Genomic DNA, 18674 nt, shown 5'->3' on the forward strand with positions numbered 1-18674 from the left:
CAAATCATTCCTTCCTCTTCCCAATAGACTTGAAAAGTCAAAAGTCATTAAATGCTTTCAGTTATTTGAGTCTCTTTGGTTTTGTACATTTTTAACAATTAGAAGAATGGGGAAATATACTTTCAGTATTTGTATAATGTGGCATATACTATATATTATTTCATCTTTACAGACAAATAATCAGAAAAGGGTAACACCTAAGCTTCTTGTCATAATAATTCCATTAGATTTGCATCTAGTAGCTTTGACTGCGAAGGCACTGAGTATTTATCACTTTTATAGTAATGTTTAAGAAACTGTCAGCCAAAGTAAGAGAATCTGATGGACCCCTCACTACAGAAAGAAGTGATTACTGGAAATGCAATCTCTAATGTTTCAAAGTGTATTGATTTGAATTTAGTTTCAATAATTTTTGCCCTAAAACTGGATACATGAACTCATTAAAATGCATAATTAGGAGTAGAACTTGAAGGCTTACTACCATTTATATAGGCAATGTGTTCAGCTGGGAACACTGCCATTCATCCAATTTACCTCCTGGTAAAACTACCTAACTAATTCTTTGAACCTCAGAACAGAAAAGCCCTGGGGAATGAACAAAGATCACATAATCTATACAAAGAGCCTACTTTATATAACCTTACATGTAATGAATGACTGAAAATAACAAAGTTATTTTTATTAAGATATCATATAAATTGCTTGTCTTTCCTTTACCTCCCCAATTCACATTTAGTTGCAGATTCTGCAGGAAGAACTGAATGCCCATTCATTACACACCATATCATTTATAATGAAATATGTAGGGCCACTATTTGTGTCACATGGACTTGAGTGTGTTCTGTTGTGCACAAGCAGAGGATAATTCAAGGAGATTTTAGATATTATCTTCCTGGGTTTATAAATATGAAATTACTCTGGGCATGTGCGTAGAGCCAAAAAAACAGGGTTTTATGGCATATGGATTTTCCAGATCTCAGTTGAACCTGACAAATGTGACCTAGTTTTATTGATGAAAAAATATAATATACTATTGAGTATATAAACTAGATGTAAAATGACAAGGATAATATGATAAAATCCCTCTTTCATAATAGCTCATCAGTTTTATACTACCTTGGTCACCAAAATAATAATTAATTTACTTATATCAATTAATTAAAAGGTAATGATCTTGTAGTTTATTTTACAGGTATTGCCTAAATGAGAAGTAAAAATGAACAGTTTTACATCTTCTGGTTCAAGATGTTAAACTGAGGACACCAATGAGACTCATCTTACTAGCAGGATCTCATTTAAATTATCTTACATATAAAAAGATTTAAACTCTAACATGTTAAAGAAAAGAAGAGGACATCAGTATTGAGAGATTTCAATACATTTACAAGAAGTCATTAAATAGATGGATAATTTACAAAACGGAAATAAAAACAGCGAGATGGAATATATGCAAAGAGATCTTCATAGTAGGAACATATATCAGCACAATAACTGTATATATTACAAACTTACTATATCAAGTAGCAAATAACAAGTTTAGGCAAAGAAACAACACTTTTAAAAAAGGAAAGAAAATAAAGCAAAAAGAGAGATATTGGATAACCTGAGCTAAATCTTTATGGAACTGCAAAGCTAATAAATTAAGCAATAGAGGTATAAAAACGTTATCTGGAAATATAGTAATAACCACCAGATGATTAAACAAAAGAAGAAAGAAATAATTGAAAGGAGTTGGTTTTGGAAGTGGTGAGCATGGGGGCATGTACTGTACAATTTCACTTTTTAACACAATGGTTATGCTACTTTCATAAAATTAACAATAATACAAACCCTGATCACATTTATGTCTTCTCATATGAACCCAGTCATCACTGGCATGACGAATTCAGATAAATCTCATGGGAAAAATGATGAATGCTATTTAAAAAATGGATGAAAGTTAAAGGGGGCCTGAAATACCTTTTAAGATGTTGTGACTTACTACGAAATATTTCTTAATTGCTCGTGTTGGGAGACAATGAGTTATGTTTGTATAAAGAGTGTCCGAATGATAGTTTTTTCACTTCAAATGAGAACCTTAAAGTATTATGTAACTGACCTACATGGGAAACAGAATGACTTGAGAAATAAGTTTAGTCTACACAACTTAAAAACAAAATCTTAGTGAATGGGTACCCACATGGTCTATACTGTATATTTTTTCAATAGATATTGGCACACTTGTAAAATAATAACATTGTGTATAGAGACAGTTCAGTGAACAATTCGAGTTTCTGAGTGTTAATGAAAACTAAATAAATACAAAAATACTGCATAAAATTTGTATTGGCAGTAACGGCTGGACAATTACAGATCTGCTTCTCCAGCCTGGCAAAAATAAGTTTCAATACAAATTCAATCCTTGAAATAATTATTGCAGAAATAAATGTAGGCAAAGCACTAATATCTTTGCTCACATCATTTTGGAGTAAAACTCTTAGAGTTGTCACCTGTGAATATGAAAGACAACCATATTCATGAATGTGAAACAAAGATTAATTGTGCTCTTGGTTGGAATGGCATGCAAACTGTTTGCATCAGAAGGTGCAGAGTATAAGAATAGAAGGGAATGATAGCATGCCCTTAGATAGAGTAATAAAGAATGTCTATTGCTCTGATTTTATAGATGATGTCTTGCCTGCTCTATTCTGGGCTGAATATATGCCACCAGCCACAGTTGTATGAATCACAGCTGCCTGATCAGCACTTCCCTTGAGCAGCAGTACAATCAGTATATCTGATTTTAATTCCAGGAAGACTTTGTTTCTAAAGATTCTAAGAAACTATACCACGTTTAGGATTATGTGCCAATCATATAGCTTTAGTGACTCAGTTAAGGAAAGTAGAAATTTAAATTTAAAGTGATTTATATGACTTAAATATGAAAACCTTTGTCAAGAAGCTGCAAACTGAACTTTAATCTAAATGGTTTGAATTACAACTTTAATGGACATACAATACCAAAAGATACCATGAAATGAAGTAAGGAAAAAACTAGTCATATATTCTTTAAGCTTTTCTTTTGTAGTTTGAATAAGTCATGAACAATTATAGGGCTTCTATATGTATTTCACATTGCTTTACATTTTTTATTAGAAAAGAAAAATCATTTAAGTATTTATTTAATTATTTTTTTACAATAGTCCTCTATTCAGAATCTACTTAAACTTAAGAAGCATTCATTTAGAACTTCCAACTGCTCTGCATTCTCAAACATCTGGAAAGAGAAAATAGCCTACAGGTCCTAAAACTAAATTAAGAAAAAATGGTAGTAAAACATAAGCAATTTTGTTACATTTCACCTTAAAATTAGCTAATTTGACTAAAATTATCATTTCTTATAAAGGAAATCATCCATCTCATAGTTTCTTATTGATGTTTGGGTTATTTATATGTGTTTATTTTAGTCTCAAAAATATTTTAAAAATTCAAATTTTTCTTTATAAAGAGAAAAATCAATATGAATGCCAAAATTTGTATATACGATTCATTCAATTACCATTATTTTTAGGAAGACTGGGCTGAAAAAGTTATCTTCTTTCTATACAAAACAATTGTGATCTTAATTAAACTAAGTTATGTAAAATCACATAATACCAAACCAGAAAAAAATGTCAGGGTTATACTGTAACATGAATTCAAATATTTGTAAATATAAATTGAAACATAAGAGAGTCTACTTTCCCTTTGCCAAATGTACACATGCACCTATGCAGAAAATTTTCTTTTGAACAGTCAAGACAAATAATCTCAAAATTAATTCTCAAGGCCCCAGACTTGAAGTATAAAACCTAAGGCCTTATCATATTGCCAGAGAATCAACTTAGAACTGGAACGGTACTGGCAATTATATCACTTATTATATAGGGAAATAAGACAAGATTAAAGTGACTTGTTTATGGTCAGTTACAATGGGTATTAAGTAACCTCTGTAAAGAAGTCCCATATCTTCTAATCATCCATTTATTTACATGTCCATCCATTCATCCATCCTTCCATCTCTCCTTCTATTCATTATCTATCTGTTTCAAAATGCAATTTGAATCCGTTTTCCCAATAAAGTCTGTCTTTATAGCCCATAGAAAAGTTAAATTGAATTTCTATACCTCTCTATTTTTCACTTATCACTAATTACAGTATACTACATTATGAATATTTGAGCATTATAAAAATAATAAACACGGTATGGCATAATGTACATAAATGCCAGAACATAAATAATATATATGCTTACAAGAACAGTTTTTGAATCTGGCTATATGAGTTTTACTAGGTAAATTAGGACAAGAGAAGGTCTCAATCTCAAAAAATTACATAAAGTACAGAGGCAAGGTGGGAGCACAAAAAGCAAGAAAACAAAAGCTAAAAATAGTAATTTTAGGGCTTCCCTGGTGGCGCAGTGGTTGAGAATCCGCCTGCTAATGCAGGGGACACGGGTTCAAGCCCTGGTCTGGGAGGATCCCATATGCCGCGGAGCAACTAGGCCCGTGAGCCACAACTACTGAGCCTGCGTGTCTGGAGCCTGTGCTCTGCAACAAGAGGGGCCGCGATAGTGAAAGGCCCACGCACGGCGATGAAGAGTGGCCCCCGCTTGCCACAACTAGAGAAAGCCCTCGCACAGAAACGAAGACGCAACACAGCAAAAATAAATTAACAAACTCCTACCCCCAACATCTAAAAAAAAAAAAAAAGTAATTTTAGTTTTAAAATATGCTCCAAATTATGATTAAAATGTCTTAATGAAATGAAAATTTTGTTTAAAAAGATTATTCATGAAAACAATTATGATTACTGGGAAGGGAAAAAAAGAACTAAGTTATCATAAAAGGATCTGAAAACATTTAGCACTACAATCCAGAGAAAATTTACTACTCACTGGCAATTTCTAGAAACTAATGAATTCAATTTCTAGAAAGCTTAACTGATTTTATATATATACTTAAATGTAAGAGTTATCAGGTAACTTAACTGCACTCTTTTTCTTATCTAGGAAAGACCTGAGTTACATTGTTATCAAATTCTATGCCCCAGAAACAACACTTTTTCTCCAATAAACTCTAAGAAATTTAAAGGAAAAGATGTAGCTCTACTGCTTATGGTTAAGTGGGCACCAGCATAATTATATGCCTCAAATAAGAGATGAAACACTAATTTATGTTTCTAAAAACATAATGATTATTCCTTTTTTAGAAATGCATTAATATTTGACTTCTACCTATTTTTACTTACTTTCATATTCACAGGGAAAAAAGGAGAAATGTTTCATACAGAAGTTTGACTCTAGTGTAGAAAGTAACAATAGGTATGTAGTTACATTGTATGGATGGCGTCACTTCTCTAACTTTCAAAATTCAGTTCTGAATTTAAATCATGTTCTTAAGCTTACTTGGTAGATGGTCTTAAGCAAATTATGAACACATATTCCTCATTCTCTCTTTTGTAAATGGGGATAACAATAGCATAATCCCTGTAAAGTCATGGTATGGATTAGATTCACTAATTCACACCATGTACTTGGAATAGTTTTGGGGAGATAGTATCCATTATTGTTGATGCTGTTGCTGCTATTGTATTTCCACATTGCTTCACTCTGAGAAAGAGTCATTAAGTCCACTCTATTCAAAGGTCCTGCAGACATGTGACTACCTCACACTACATATACTGAGCAAGATGTGCTCAAGTTCTTTACAAAACATACAAGTACTAAGATTTATACCTAGACTCTTAGTTAAACCACCTTAGGGAAATAAACAATCCTGGAGATTTGCTACTACTAAATATCAGTAAAGAAAGACAGTTTCCTCTTATATTCAGAACCTTTTCTTTAACCTAGTTTATTGAATTACTAGACATAATGTCTATGATCTCAGGTTTCTCAATTATTACAGCTGTAATAATGGTAGACTCTACTTAATATTGTTCTTATAAGTATTAAATAAAATACATAATTGAAAAATATTTGACATATGGATATTTGATAAATATTTATTCTTTTTCCTGTCTTTATTTGATTACATTGCTATGAAAGGTTTACTTGATTACATTTCTCTATCTTCATTACTTTGATTTTTACCAGTTATATACCATTTAGGGGCAAAACTATTATGTGCAATGAAAATTTATCTAGTTAATGATGTCAACGCAAGCCTATCAAAGCCATTGGTTGCCTTAATCAAGAGAATGGCATGGTTTTGCATTTTTAAAAATTTGTCTGGTTACATGAACATAACTATATGAAAAGATGTAAGATTAGATATATTACAAGGTTGAACTGGACATCTGTTTTTAAGATCTTGTGTGGAAAAGGGTTAAATTAATCAGACTGATTTTTCAAACCCTGCAATTCCAAAGGTTTTTAGGATTGGTCTTTGACCAGTTCCTGGGAGATAACGTCTAAGACGTGCCTGATAAGAGTGGGGCTTTGGGACACAACAGATAATATATGCTAATAATGTGATTTATGATGAATGCCTGTTTGTGTTCATCTGGAGCCTTGGGTCCTCCCATATTAATTTGACATTTAGAGGGGCTGGAGATGGAGTACCTAAGGTCAGGTACCCAGGCACTACATCCCTATGTGACTGATCCCCAATACAAATCCTGGAAACCAAGGTTTGGGAGAGCTTCTCTGGTGGACAACACTTTGTACATTATCACATATTGTTGCTGGGAGAATTAAGCATTGTCCATGAGACTCCACTGAAGAAGACAATTGGAATATTTTGCTTGGTTTCTTCTGAACTCTGCCCAATGCTCTTTTATTCCTTACTGATTTTAATCTGTATCTTTTCAATGCAAAAAATCATAATCATGAGCAAATCAGTTCTTCCAGGTTCTCTGAGGCCTCACAAGTCGTCAAACCTGACAGTGTCCTGTGGATGCCATACAGATCGCCAAATCACTTCCTTCGGAGAACTGTAACATCCCCAGTTCCATGTCATTCTGGCTGGTCTGAGAATCATAAGGCCCACCTACCCTGATTACACGTCTGGATCTAATACAAGATAAGCCATACAGCTGCTTTCTGTTGAGCAGAGAAATAGAAGCAATGGAAGTGTTTGGAATTGAATCACCTTGTGCTAAAAGTCTAGAGAGATGACCTCCAAGTCCTTCTGTTATTATGGTCCTGGTATTCTCTGAGACCATGTTTGGTAAGCTGTTCTTTCTTTTATTTGAGCTAACCCTTATATTTCTAACATTTCTTGTTATTGTTTGTTTTTATAAATAAAGGTACTCAAAATTAGTTGCATTTTTCTACCATAGAAAACAATAACAGTAAATCAGGTCCTTGATGGAATTTTAAATATGGTAACAACAATGGGGAAGTGAGGAAATATAAAATATGAAGGTCTATTTGAACATAAAGGTGAAAGCAATGGTGAGATTGGGGATTGATTTGATTTGGGTAGAGAGGACACATAAGGAGTCAAGAAAGTTGTAGAGGCTTTTCCCTCATGTACTTTTATGCAGAGATTTATCATCTCCTGAAATATATAACATAAGAGGAAAATTACCATAAAAAATGGTGGAGTGAGGAATATCAGATTGCCATATATACAAAGTCTATTCTTCTCTTTTTCTTGATGGGAAAACACTGAACCACAAGGATTCTTTCTTTTCCTCCATTTTTTTTTCTTGTTTTTCCTATGTACATCCCACCATTTAACAGCTCATGGTAGGTATGGCTGAGTTCCTGCAAATATCACTGCATGTAATAAGAGTTCTTATACAAAATATAGAATGTATTATGGTACTCAATTACATCATTTATATTATTTCACTTATAATAATGGAAACGTAATGATAAGAAGGATTATTAAGTCAAGTGAAATATTAAGATGAAGTTAAGTAAAATAATGATTGTGATATAGTATTAGGGTATAAATAATGTATTGTTTCACAATTGTCACTGTAAAATGGGTATTACAGTGTATTGTTGCACTGCTACTCCTAGGAGCCTGACACTGTGGTATAGAAAAACATTTTTGAGAAAAAACTAAGAAAAAGTAGGTATCTACATAAATGCTGATAGTAAAATATTGCAGTCAAAATAAATTACATCAGAGCACTTCCAAATAGGTATTTTTAAAGAGTTTTATGGAGGTATAATCCACTTATCATGCAATTCACCCAGTTAAAGTGTGCAATTCAGTGTTTTTAAGTATGCTCAATGATTTGTGGAGCCATCACTACAATTTATTTTTATGACATTCCCATCACACTGAAGAGATTTTTTACCCGTTAGGAGTCAGTCTCATTTCCCTACAACCCCAACAGTCCTATGCAACGATTAATCTACCATTTATTTCCTCTATAATTTACCAATTATGGGCTATTAATATAAGTACAATTATATAATATTTGGTCTTTTGTGACTGGCCTCTTATTTCTGAGATCCATTCATGTTGTAGCATGTATCAGTACTTCACCTTATTTTATTGCTGAATAATATTTAATTTTATGAATATACTACATATTTTAAATCCATTTATCAGATGATGAATATTTATATTGTTTCCAGGTTTTTGTTACCATGAATAATGCTGCTATGAAAATATGCACAAACGTTTTGGTAGACATGCTTTCATTTCTCTTGATATATAACTAGGAGTGAAATTTCTAGATTACAGGGTAACTCTATGCCTAACTTTTTAAACACCAGCCAAGCTATTTCTGAAAGTAGCTGAACCATTTGACATTCATACCAGTAATATATGAGGGGTCCAATTTCTCCACATCATTATCATTGCTTACTGTTACCTATCTCTCTTTTTTTTCTTGATAATTATAAATATTGCTATATATATATTTTTAACATTTTTATTGGAGTATAATTGTTTTACAATGGTGTGTTAGTTTCTGCTTTATAACAAAGTGAATCAGTTATACATATACATATATCCCCATATCTCTTCCCTCTTGCATCTCCCTCCCTATCCCACCCTTCTAGCTGGTCACAAAGCACCGAGCAGACCTCCCTGTGCTATGCGACTGCTTCCCACTAGCTATCTATTTTACATTTGGTAGTGTATATATGTCCATATATACACTACAACTCTCTCACTTTGTCCCAGCTTACCCTTCCCCTCCCTGTGTCCTCAAGTCCATTCTCTAGTAGGTCTGTGTCTTTTTTCCCATCTTGCCCCTAGGTTCTTCATGAAGATTTTTTTTTTTTAGATTCCATATATATGTGTTTAGCATTCAGTATTTGTTTTTCTCTTTCTGATTTACTTCACACTGTATGACAGACTCTAAGTCCATCCACCTCACTACAAATAACTCAATTTTGTTTCTTTTTATGGTTGAGTAATATTCCATCGTATATATGTGCCATATCTTCTTTATTCATTCATCTGTCAATGGACACTTAGGTTGCTTCCATGTCCTACCTATTGAAAATACAGCTGCAGTGAACATTTTGGTACACGACTCTTTTTGAATTATGGTTTGCTCAGGGTATATGCTCAGCAGTGGGATGGCTGGGTCGTATGGTAGTTCTATTTTTAGTTTTTTAAGGAACCTCCATACTGTTCTCCATAGTGGCTGTATCAATTTACATTCCCACCAACAGTGTATGAAAGTTGTCTTTTCTCCACTCCCTCTCCAGCATTTATTGTTTGTAGATTTTTGGATGATGGCCATTCTGACCGGTGTGAGATGATATCACATTGTAGTTTTGATTTGCATTTCTCTAATGTTTAATGATGCTGAGCATTCTTTCATGTGTTTGTTGGCAATCTGTATATCTTCTTTGGAGAAATGTCTATTTAGACCTTCTGTCCATTTTTGGATTGGGTTGTTTGTTTTATTTTTACTGAGCTGCATGGGCTGCTTGTAAATTTTGGAGATTAATCCTTTGTCAGTTGCTTCATTTGCAAATATTTTCTCCCATTCTGAGGGTTGTGTTTTCATCTTCTTTATAGTTTCCTTTGCTGTCCCAAAGCTTTTAAGTTTCATTAGGTCTCATTTGTTTATTTTTGCTTTTATTTCCATTTCTGTAGGGGGTGGGTCAGAGAGGATCTTGCTGTGATTTACGTCAGAGTGTTCTGCCTATGTTTTCCTCTAAGAGTTTGATAGTGTCTGGCCTTACATTGAGGTCTTTAATCCATTTTGAGTTTATTTTTGTGTATGGTGTTAGAGAGTGTTCTAATTTCATTCTTTTACATGTAGCTGTCCAGTTTTCCCAGCACCATTTATTGAAGAGGCTCTCTATTCTCCATTGTACATTATATCCTCCTTTATCAAAGATAAGGTGACCATATGTGCGTGGGTTTCTCTCTGGACTTTCTATAATATTCCACTGTTCTATATTTCTGTTTTTGTGTCAGTATCATACTGTCTTGAATACTGTGGCTTTGAAGTATAGTGTGAAGTCCGGGAACCTGATTCCCCCAGCTCTGTTTTCTTTCTGAAGATTGCTTTGGCTATTTGGGGTCTTTTGTGTTTCCATACAAATTGTGAAATATTTTGTTCTAGTTCTGTGAAAAATGCCAGTGGCAGTTTGATAGGGATTGCATTGAATCTATAGATTGCTTTGGGTAGTAGAGTCATTTTCACAATGTTGATTCTTCCAATCCAAGAACATGGTATATCTCTCCATCTATTTGTATCATCTTTAATTTCTTTCATCAGTGTCTTATAGTTTTCTGCATACTGGTATTTTGTCTCCTTAGGTAGGTTTATTCTTAGGTATTTTATTCTTTTTGTTGCAATGGTAAATGGGAGTGTTTTCTTAATTTCACTTTCAGAGTTTTTGTCACTAGTGTATAGGAATGCAAGAGATTCTGTGCATTAATTTTATATCCTGCTACTTTACTAAATTCATTGATTAGCTCTAGTAGTTTTCTGGTAGCATCTTTAGGATTCTCTATGTGTAGTTTCAAGTCATCTGCAAACAGTGACAGCTTTACTTCTTCTTTTCAAATTTGGATTCCTTTTATTTCTTTTTCTTCTCTGATTGCTGTGGCTAAAATTTCCAAAACTATGTTGAGTAAGAGTGGTGGGAGTGGGCAAACTTGTCTTGTTCCTGATCTTAGTTGAAATGGTTTCAGTTTTTCACCACTGAGGACGATGCTGGCTGTGGGTTTGTCATATATGGCCTTTAATATGTTGAGGTAAGTTCCCTCTATGCCTACTTTCTGCAGGGGTTTTATCATAAATGGGTGTTGAATTTTGTCAAAAGCTTTCTCTGCATCTATTGAGATGATCATATGGTTTTTATCCTTCAGTTTGTTAATATGGTGTATCACATTGATTGATTTGCATATATTGAAGAATCCTTGAATTCCTGGGATAAACCCCACTTGACCATGGTGTATGATACTTTTAATGTGCTGTTGGATTGTTTGCTAGTATTTTGTTGAGGATTTTTGCATCTATGTTCATCAGTGATATTGGTCTATAGTTTTCTCTTTTTGTGGCATCTTTGTCTGGCTTTGGTATGAGGGTGATGGTGGCCTCGTAGGCTAAGTTTGGGAGTGTTCCTCCCTCTGCTATATTTTGGAAGAGTTTAGAAGCATAGGTGTTAGCTCTTCTCTAAATATTTGATAGAATTCGCCTGTGAAGCCGTCTAGTCCTGGGCTTTTGCTTGCTGGAAGATTTTTAATCACAGTTTCAATTTCAGTGCTTGTGATTGGTCTGCTCATATTTTCTATTTCTTCCTGGTTCAGTCTCAGAAGGTTGTGCATTTCTAAGAATGTGTCCATTTATTCCAGGTTGTCCATTTTATTGGCATCTAGTTGCTTGTAGTAATCTCTCATGATCCTTTGTATTTCTGCATTGTCAGTTGTTACTTCCCCTTTTTCATTTGTAATTCTATTCATTTGAATGTTCTCTCTTTTTTTTTTGATGAGTCTGGCTAATGGTTTATCAATTTTGTTTATCTTCTCAAAGAACCATCTTTTAATTTTTTTGATCTTTACTATCATTTCCTTCATTTCTTTTTCATTTATTTCTTATCTGATCTTTATGATTTCTTTTCTTTGGCTAACTTTGGGGGTTTTTTTGTTCTTCTTTCTGTAATTACTATAAGTGTAATGTTAAGTTGTTTATTTGAAATGTTTCTTGTTTCTTAAGGTAGGATTCTATTGCTATAAACTTCCCTCTTAGAACTGCTTTTCTGCATCCCATAGGTTTTGGGTCGTTGTGTCTCCATTGTCATTTGTTTCTGGGTATTTTTTGATTTCCCCTTTGATTTCTTCAGTTATCTCTTGGTTATTAAATAGTGTATTGTTTGCCCTTATATATTGAGGTACTCCTATGTTGGGTGCATAAATATTTACAATTGTTATATCTTCTTCTTGGATCGATCCCTTGATCATTATGTAGTGCCCTTCTTTCTCTCTTGTAATAGTCTTTATTTTAAAGTCTATTTTGTCTGATATGAGAATTGCTACTCCATCTTTCTTTTTTATTTCCATTTGCATAGAATATCTTTTTCCATCCCCTCACTTTCAGTCTGTATGTCTCCCAGGTCTGAAGTGGGTCTCTTGTAGACAGCATATATTCGGGTCTTGTTTTTGTATCCATTCAGGCAGTCTATGTCTTTTGGTTGGAGCATTTAATCCATTTACATTTAAGGTAATTATCAATATTATGTTCCTATTACCATTTTCTTCATTGTTTTGAGGTTTGTTATTGTAGGTCTTTTCCTTCTGTTGTGTTTCCTGCCTAGAGAAGTTCCTTTAACATTTGTTGTAAAGCTGGTTTGGTTGTGCTGAATTCTCTTAGCTTTTGCTTGTCTGTAAATGTTTTATTTTCTCTGTCGCATATGAATGAGATCTTTGCTAGGTAGAATAATATTGGTTGTAGGTGTTTCCCTTTCATCACTTTAAATATGTCCTGCCACTCCCTTCTGGCTTGCAGAGTTTCTGCTGAGAGATCAGCTGTTAACCATATGGGGATTCCCTTGCATATTATTTTTTGCTTTTCCCTTGCTGTGTTTAATATTTCTCTTTGTGTTTAATTTTTGAATATTTGATTAATATGTGTCTTGTCATGTTTCTCCTTGGACTTATCCTGTATGGGACTCTCTGTGCTTCCTGGACTTGATTAACTATTTCCTTTCCCATATTAAGGAAGTTTTCAACTGTAATCTTTTCAAATATTTTCTCATTCCCTCTTTTTTTCTCTTCTTCTTGTGGGATCCTTATAATTCGAATGTTAGTGCATCTAATGTTGTCCCAGAGGTCTCTGAGACTGTCCTCAATTCTTTTCATTCTTTTTCATTATTCTGCTCTGCAGTGGCTATTTCCACTACCTTATGTTTGAGGTCACTTATCCGTTTTTCTGCCTCAGTTATTCTGCTATTGATTCCTTATAGAGTATTTTTAGTTTTACTTATTGTGTTGTTTCTGATTATTTGTTTGCTCTTTAGTTCTTCTAAGTCATTGTTAAACATTTCTCGTACATTCTCCATACTTTTCCCAAGATTTTGGATCATCTTTACTATGATTATTCTGAATTCTTTTTCAGGTAGACAGCCTATTTCCTCTTCATTTGTTAGGTCTGTTGGGTTTTTACCTTGCTCCTTCATCTGCTGTGTGTTTCTTTTTCTTCTCATTTTGCTTAATTACTGTGTTTGGGGTCTCCTTTTTGCAGGCTGCAAGTGTGTAGTTCCCATTGTTTTTTGTGTCTGCCCCCAGTGGACTATGTTGTTTCAGTGGGTTGTGTAGGCTTCCTGGTGGAGGGGACTAGTGCCTGTGTTCTGGTGGATGAGGCTGTATCTTTTCTTTCTGGTGAGCAGGTCCACATCTGGTGGTGTGTTTTGGGGTGTCTGTTACCTTGTTATGATTTTAGGCAGCCTGTCTGCTAATGCGTGGGGTTGTGACCCTGTCCTGCTAGTTGTTTGACATTGGGTGTCCAGCACTGTAGCTTGCTGGTTGTTGAGTGGAGCTGGATATTGGTGTTGAGATGGAGAACTCTGGGAGATTTTCACCATTTGATATTACGTGGAGCTGGGAGTTCTCTGGTGGACAAGTTTCCTGAACTTGTCTCTCCCACATCAGAGGAACAGCCCTGATGCCTGGCTGGAGCACCAAGAGCCTGTCATTCACATGGCTCAGAATAAAAGGGTGAAAGAAAGAAAGAAAAAGATAACATAAAAATTTTTTAACATAAAAATCAAAAAAATAATTATTAAAAAAATTTTTAAAGTAATTTAAATAAAGGAAGAAAGAAAGAAGAGAACAACCAAAGCAAAAAAGAAATCTACCAATGATAACAAGCGTTGAAAACTATACGAAAAAAACAGACCAAAAAACGGACAGACAGAACCCTAGGACAAATGGTAAAAGCAAAGCTATACAGAGAAAATCACAAACAGAAGCATACATATACACACTCACAGAAAGAGAAAAGGGGAAAAATAATATATATATATATATATAATCATTGCTCCCAAAGTCCACCTCCTCAATTTGGGATGATTCGTTGTCTATTCAGGTATTCCACAGATGCAGGGTACATCAAGTTGATTGTGGAGCTTTAATTTGCTGCTCCTGAGGCTGCTGCGAGAGATTTCCCTTTCTCTTTGTTCACACAGCTCCTGGGGTTCAGCTGTGGATTAGGTCCTGCCTTTGTGTGTAGGTCACGTGAGGGTGTCTGTTCTTTGCTCAGACAGTACGGGGTTAACGGAGCAGCTGCTTCGGTGGTTCTGGCTCCCTCAGGCCTGGTGGAAGGAGGAGTATGGAGTGAGGGGCGAGCCTGCAGTGGCAGAGGCCAGCTGTGAAGTTGCACCAGCCTGAGACACGTTGTATGTTCTCTTGGGGAAGTTGTCCCTGGATCAAGGGACACTGGCGGTGGCGGGCTGCACAGGCGCCTGGGAGGGAGGTGTGGATAGTGACCTGTGTTCGCACACAAGCTTCTTGGTGGCTGCAACAGCAGCCTTAGCATCTCATGCCCGTCTCTGTGGTCTGCGCTGATAGCCGCGGCTCCCGCCTGTCTCTCGAGCTTCTTTAAGCAGCGCTCTTAATCCCCTCTCCTCGCGCACCAGGAAACCAAGAGACAAGAAAAGGTCTCTTACCTCCTCGGCAGGTCCAGACATTTTCCTGGACTCCTTCCCAGGTAGCCGTGGCGCCCTAGCCCCCCTCAGGCTGTGTTCACGCCGCCAACCCCAGTCCTCTCCCTGGGATCCGACCTCCAAAGCCAATGCCTCAGCTCCCAGCCCCCACCCGCCCCGGCGGGTGAGCAGACAAGCCTCTCGGGCTGGTGAGTGCTGGTCGGCACCGATACTCTGTGCGGGAATCTCTCTGCTTTGCCCTCCGCACCCCAGTTGCTGCGCTTTCCTCCATGGCTCCAAATCTTCCCCCACTGCGCCACCCACAGTCTCGGCCCGCGAAGGGGCTTCCTAGTGTGTGGAAACCTTCCCTCCTTCACAGCTCCCTCCCACTGGTGCAAGTCCCATCCCTATTCTTTTGCCTCTGTTTTTTCTTTTTTCTTTTGCCTTACCCAGATACCTAGGGAGTTTCTTGCCTTTTGGGAGGTCTGAGGTCTTCTGCCAGTGTTCAGTAGGTGTTCTGTAGGAGTTGTTCCACATGTAGATGTATTTCTGATGTACCTGTGGGGAGGAAGGTGATCTCCACGTCTTACTCTTCCACCATCTTGAAGCTCCTCTACCTGTCTCTTTGATTATAGCTATTGTAGTAAGTGTAAAGTGATGTCTCATTGTGGTTTTAATTTTCCTATTCCTACTGGCCAAGGTTGTTGAGTATCTTGTCAGTTGTGTATTATACATTTTTATATGTTCTTCAGAGAAATTTCTATTCATATCCTTTGCCCATCTTAAAATTGGCTTATTTATATTTGTATTTTGAGTTGTAAGAATATATAGTCTAGAAAAAGTCTTTTATCAAATATTTTCAAATTTGCATATATTTTCTCCCATTTGGGAGGCTGTCCTTCCATTTTCTTGGTACAGTTCTTTGAAGCACAAAACGTTTTTAATTTTGATGAAGCTTAATTAATCGATTGTTTCTTTGGTCACTTGTAATTTTGGCAGCATTTCTAGGAAGGCTTTTCCTAACTCAAAGTCACAAAGATTTAATCTTGTGGGTTTTTGTAAGTATTTTACAGCTTCAGCTTTTTCACTGAGGTCTGTGATACATTTTGAGTTAATTTTTGCATGTAATTTGTTGTAAGGTTCCATCTTATATTTTTGCTATGTTTATCTAATTGTTTCAGATCTTTTGTTAAAAAAACTACTTTTCCAATGAATTGAATTGAACTGTGTTGAAAATCAATTGATCATTAATGTAAGAGTTTATTTCTTGTCTCTCAATTCTATTTTATGTTTAATGACTATCTTTGTGCCAATACTATACTGTTTTGATTTCTCTAGCTTTGTGGTAAGTTTTGAACCTGCAAAGTGTGAGTCATACAAATTTGTTCTTCTTTTTAAAGACTGCTTTATCCACTCTTGATTCTTTCTATTTCCATATTAATGTCACAATAAGCTTGCCAATTTTTGCAAGCAAAGCACCTAGCATTTAGGTAAGAATTGTATAGAATCTGTAGATCAACTTGGGGAACATTTGATGTTGATTCATGTTGAAGAACAAATCACAATCTCTGCTAGACATTAAAACATTTCAGTAAGAAATAGGAACTCTTTCTCAATGTCATATGAATAAAATGAGCAAATAAATTGGCCCTGCTTTGTAAAGGTGTGACATAACCTCAGTTCCTAAATAACAAATACATAAGCAGGCATTGTTACATCCCAACAGCAGATATATAAGCTGCCATGTCCAACATGGTAAAGATTTTTTTTAAACTTATGCCAGAGTTTAGTTCTTGTCTCCCTGCTGGCATTTGGATGATAGTCAATTTTATGTCTCTAAATAAGAAAGGTCAGAAAATACTTAGCTTTCACTGTGATCCATATGTTACCTAGAAAAGTTCCTGGATTCTTTCTTAAGAAAATACAAGTCTTTCAACAGTACGTTTTTAAACCCACTTTGTGTATTTTATGCTGTCACCCTAGTATGACACATTCAGTTTTCTCCATTGGAAACACTCCCACAGTTTCCCCATTATATTGTTACATAGTGTTTAGTGCCATCAAACTCAGTAATTTTCATTATTACAGCATTTTTTTTTTGCCCTAAAATACTGTCTTAGCACTTGGACGTTCTTCTCTCTCTATCTTTTGAAGATAGGATTTTTTTTCTGACTCATCATTTGTTCAGCTTTGCCTCTTCAAGCACCAAATTGACAATGGTCTCCTCCTGAGAAAATGTTCAGTGTGAGTTTGAAATTAGAATCTTTCCCATCACATATTAAAGTTTATGAGTTGTTACAGTTTTAAATGCATCATTTAGATATTCATTGTTAAAACTGTCATTCTGATACATATTAAGCAAGTTGTACTAAACTGAATGCATCATATTATATATCAACTATTTTTAAAAGAGAGATAGCTTTCATTTTGTATGTTCTGTAATTACAGTTTATGAACTTACTGTTGTACATGAACACACACACGTGCTCACATGTACACACACACATTTTTCCTTCCATAACTATTAGCCAGGACCTGTAGTACAAGAGTATTAGACTTTCTTTCCCCATAGATTTCTGACAAGGAAGTCATGATACAATAAACATTTTTTTTCTCCTGTCCTTGGAAAAATGAATGTATTTTTTCTTTGTAGGATGGTAATGATGTACTAGGTTAAAGGGTACTTCTTATGTGTTTTCTATTTAACAGAATGGATAAAATAGATTTACTATGTCAATAGCTGTTCACGGGAGCTGGGTATGTATTGATTTCACCATTAAGGAGACCACAGCTACAAGTGGAATCTTAACATCATTAAGCTTAAGTAAGCGCATTGTCATTACCCCAGACCCATCTGTCTTTTTCCATTGGCTGACCAAGAGTATCAAATGGGATGTAATAGAAATCACAGCACTTGTAGTACAGTGTAAAATCAAAGATACTGGAGTCCAAGTGCCCAGGTACAAATTTAGCTTAATGTGGAATAGCAGTGAAACTTAGGTATGCTATTTAATGTCTCTGGGTTTCAGTTAAATAAAATGAGAATAGTAATTGTGCCTGATCCCTAGAGTTGTGGCTTGGGTGCAATGACATATTGTATGTAATATTATCTTGTACCAAAAATATTAACATAATTATTACAATTACTTCTATTATTATTCATAATGAGTTTTTATATACACTTTTGATAAATTTAAGACAGGAAGATTAGAGTGTTTAGCTTGGAATATCTTTGACAGTCCATCATTGCATTTTAACAGAAGATGTTTATTGAAAGTCAGGATACAAGTATGACTATTTTCATGAGGGAAAAGTTCTGTGCATTTTGTAGCATTAGGGATCTATGGCAAAGTACACAGAAGAATTAATATACTAAAGGGGAGCAAGGAGAAACAATAACTGATGAGTTCACATTTTAGTTAAAATTTAGATTGATAAATACAGTCAAATTACCCTAATCAGCAAGTAGACATAGGTAGAATTTATTTGACAAATGAATTAATTTTTAAATGGGCTACAGCTCATTGACTTATATTACTCAAAGGAACCTATAATGAAAATCCTGGATGAGGCTATCAGACAAACAACTGTTTTCATCTAAAAGCAAAGGAAATGTAAAAGAAAGAAAGGAGGGACT

The 18674-nt window shown here is 35.1% G+C and overlaps 1 pseudogene; it reads right to left on the reverse strand.

The window, feature by feature from the left end:
• Positions 1 to 7185, reverse strand: part of LOC132422489 (ectonucleoside triphosphate diphosphohydrolase 6 pseudogene) — a 185480-nt pseudogene extending 178295 nt beyond the window's left edge.
• Between the last annotated feature and the right edge of the window lie 11489 nt (positions 7186 to 18674).

This window comes from Delphinus delphis, chromosome 3 (genome assembly GCF_949987515.2).
Source record: "Delphinus delphis chromosome 3, mDelDel1.2, whole genome shotgun sequence".
NCBI classification, from domain to species: Eukaryota; Metazoa; Chordata; class Mammalia; order Artiodactyla; family Delphinidae; genus Delphinus; species Delphinus delphis.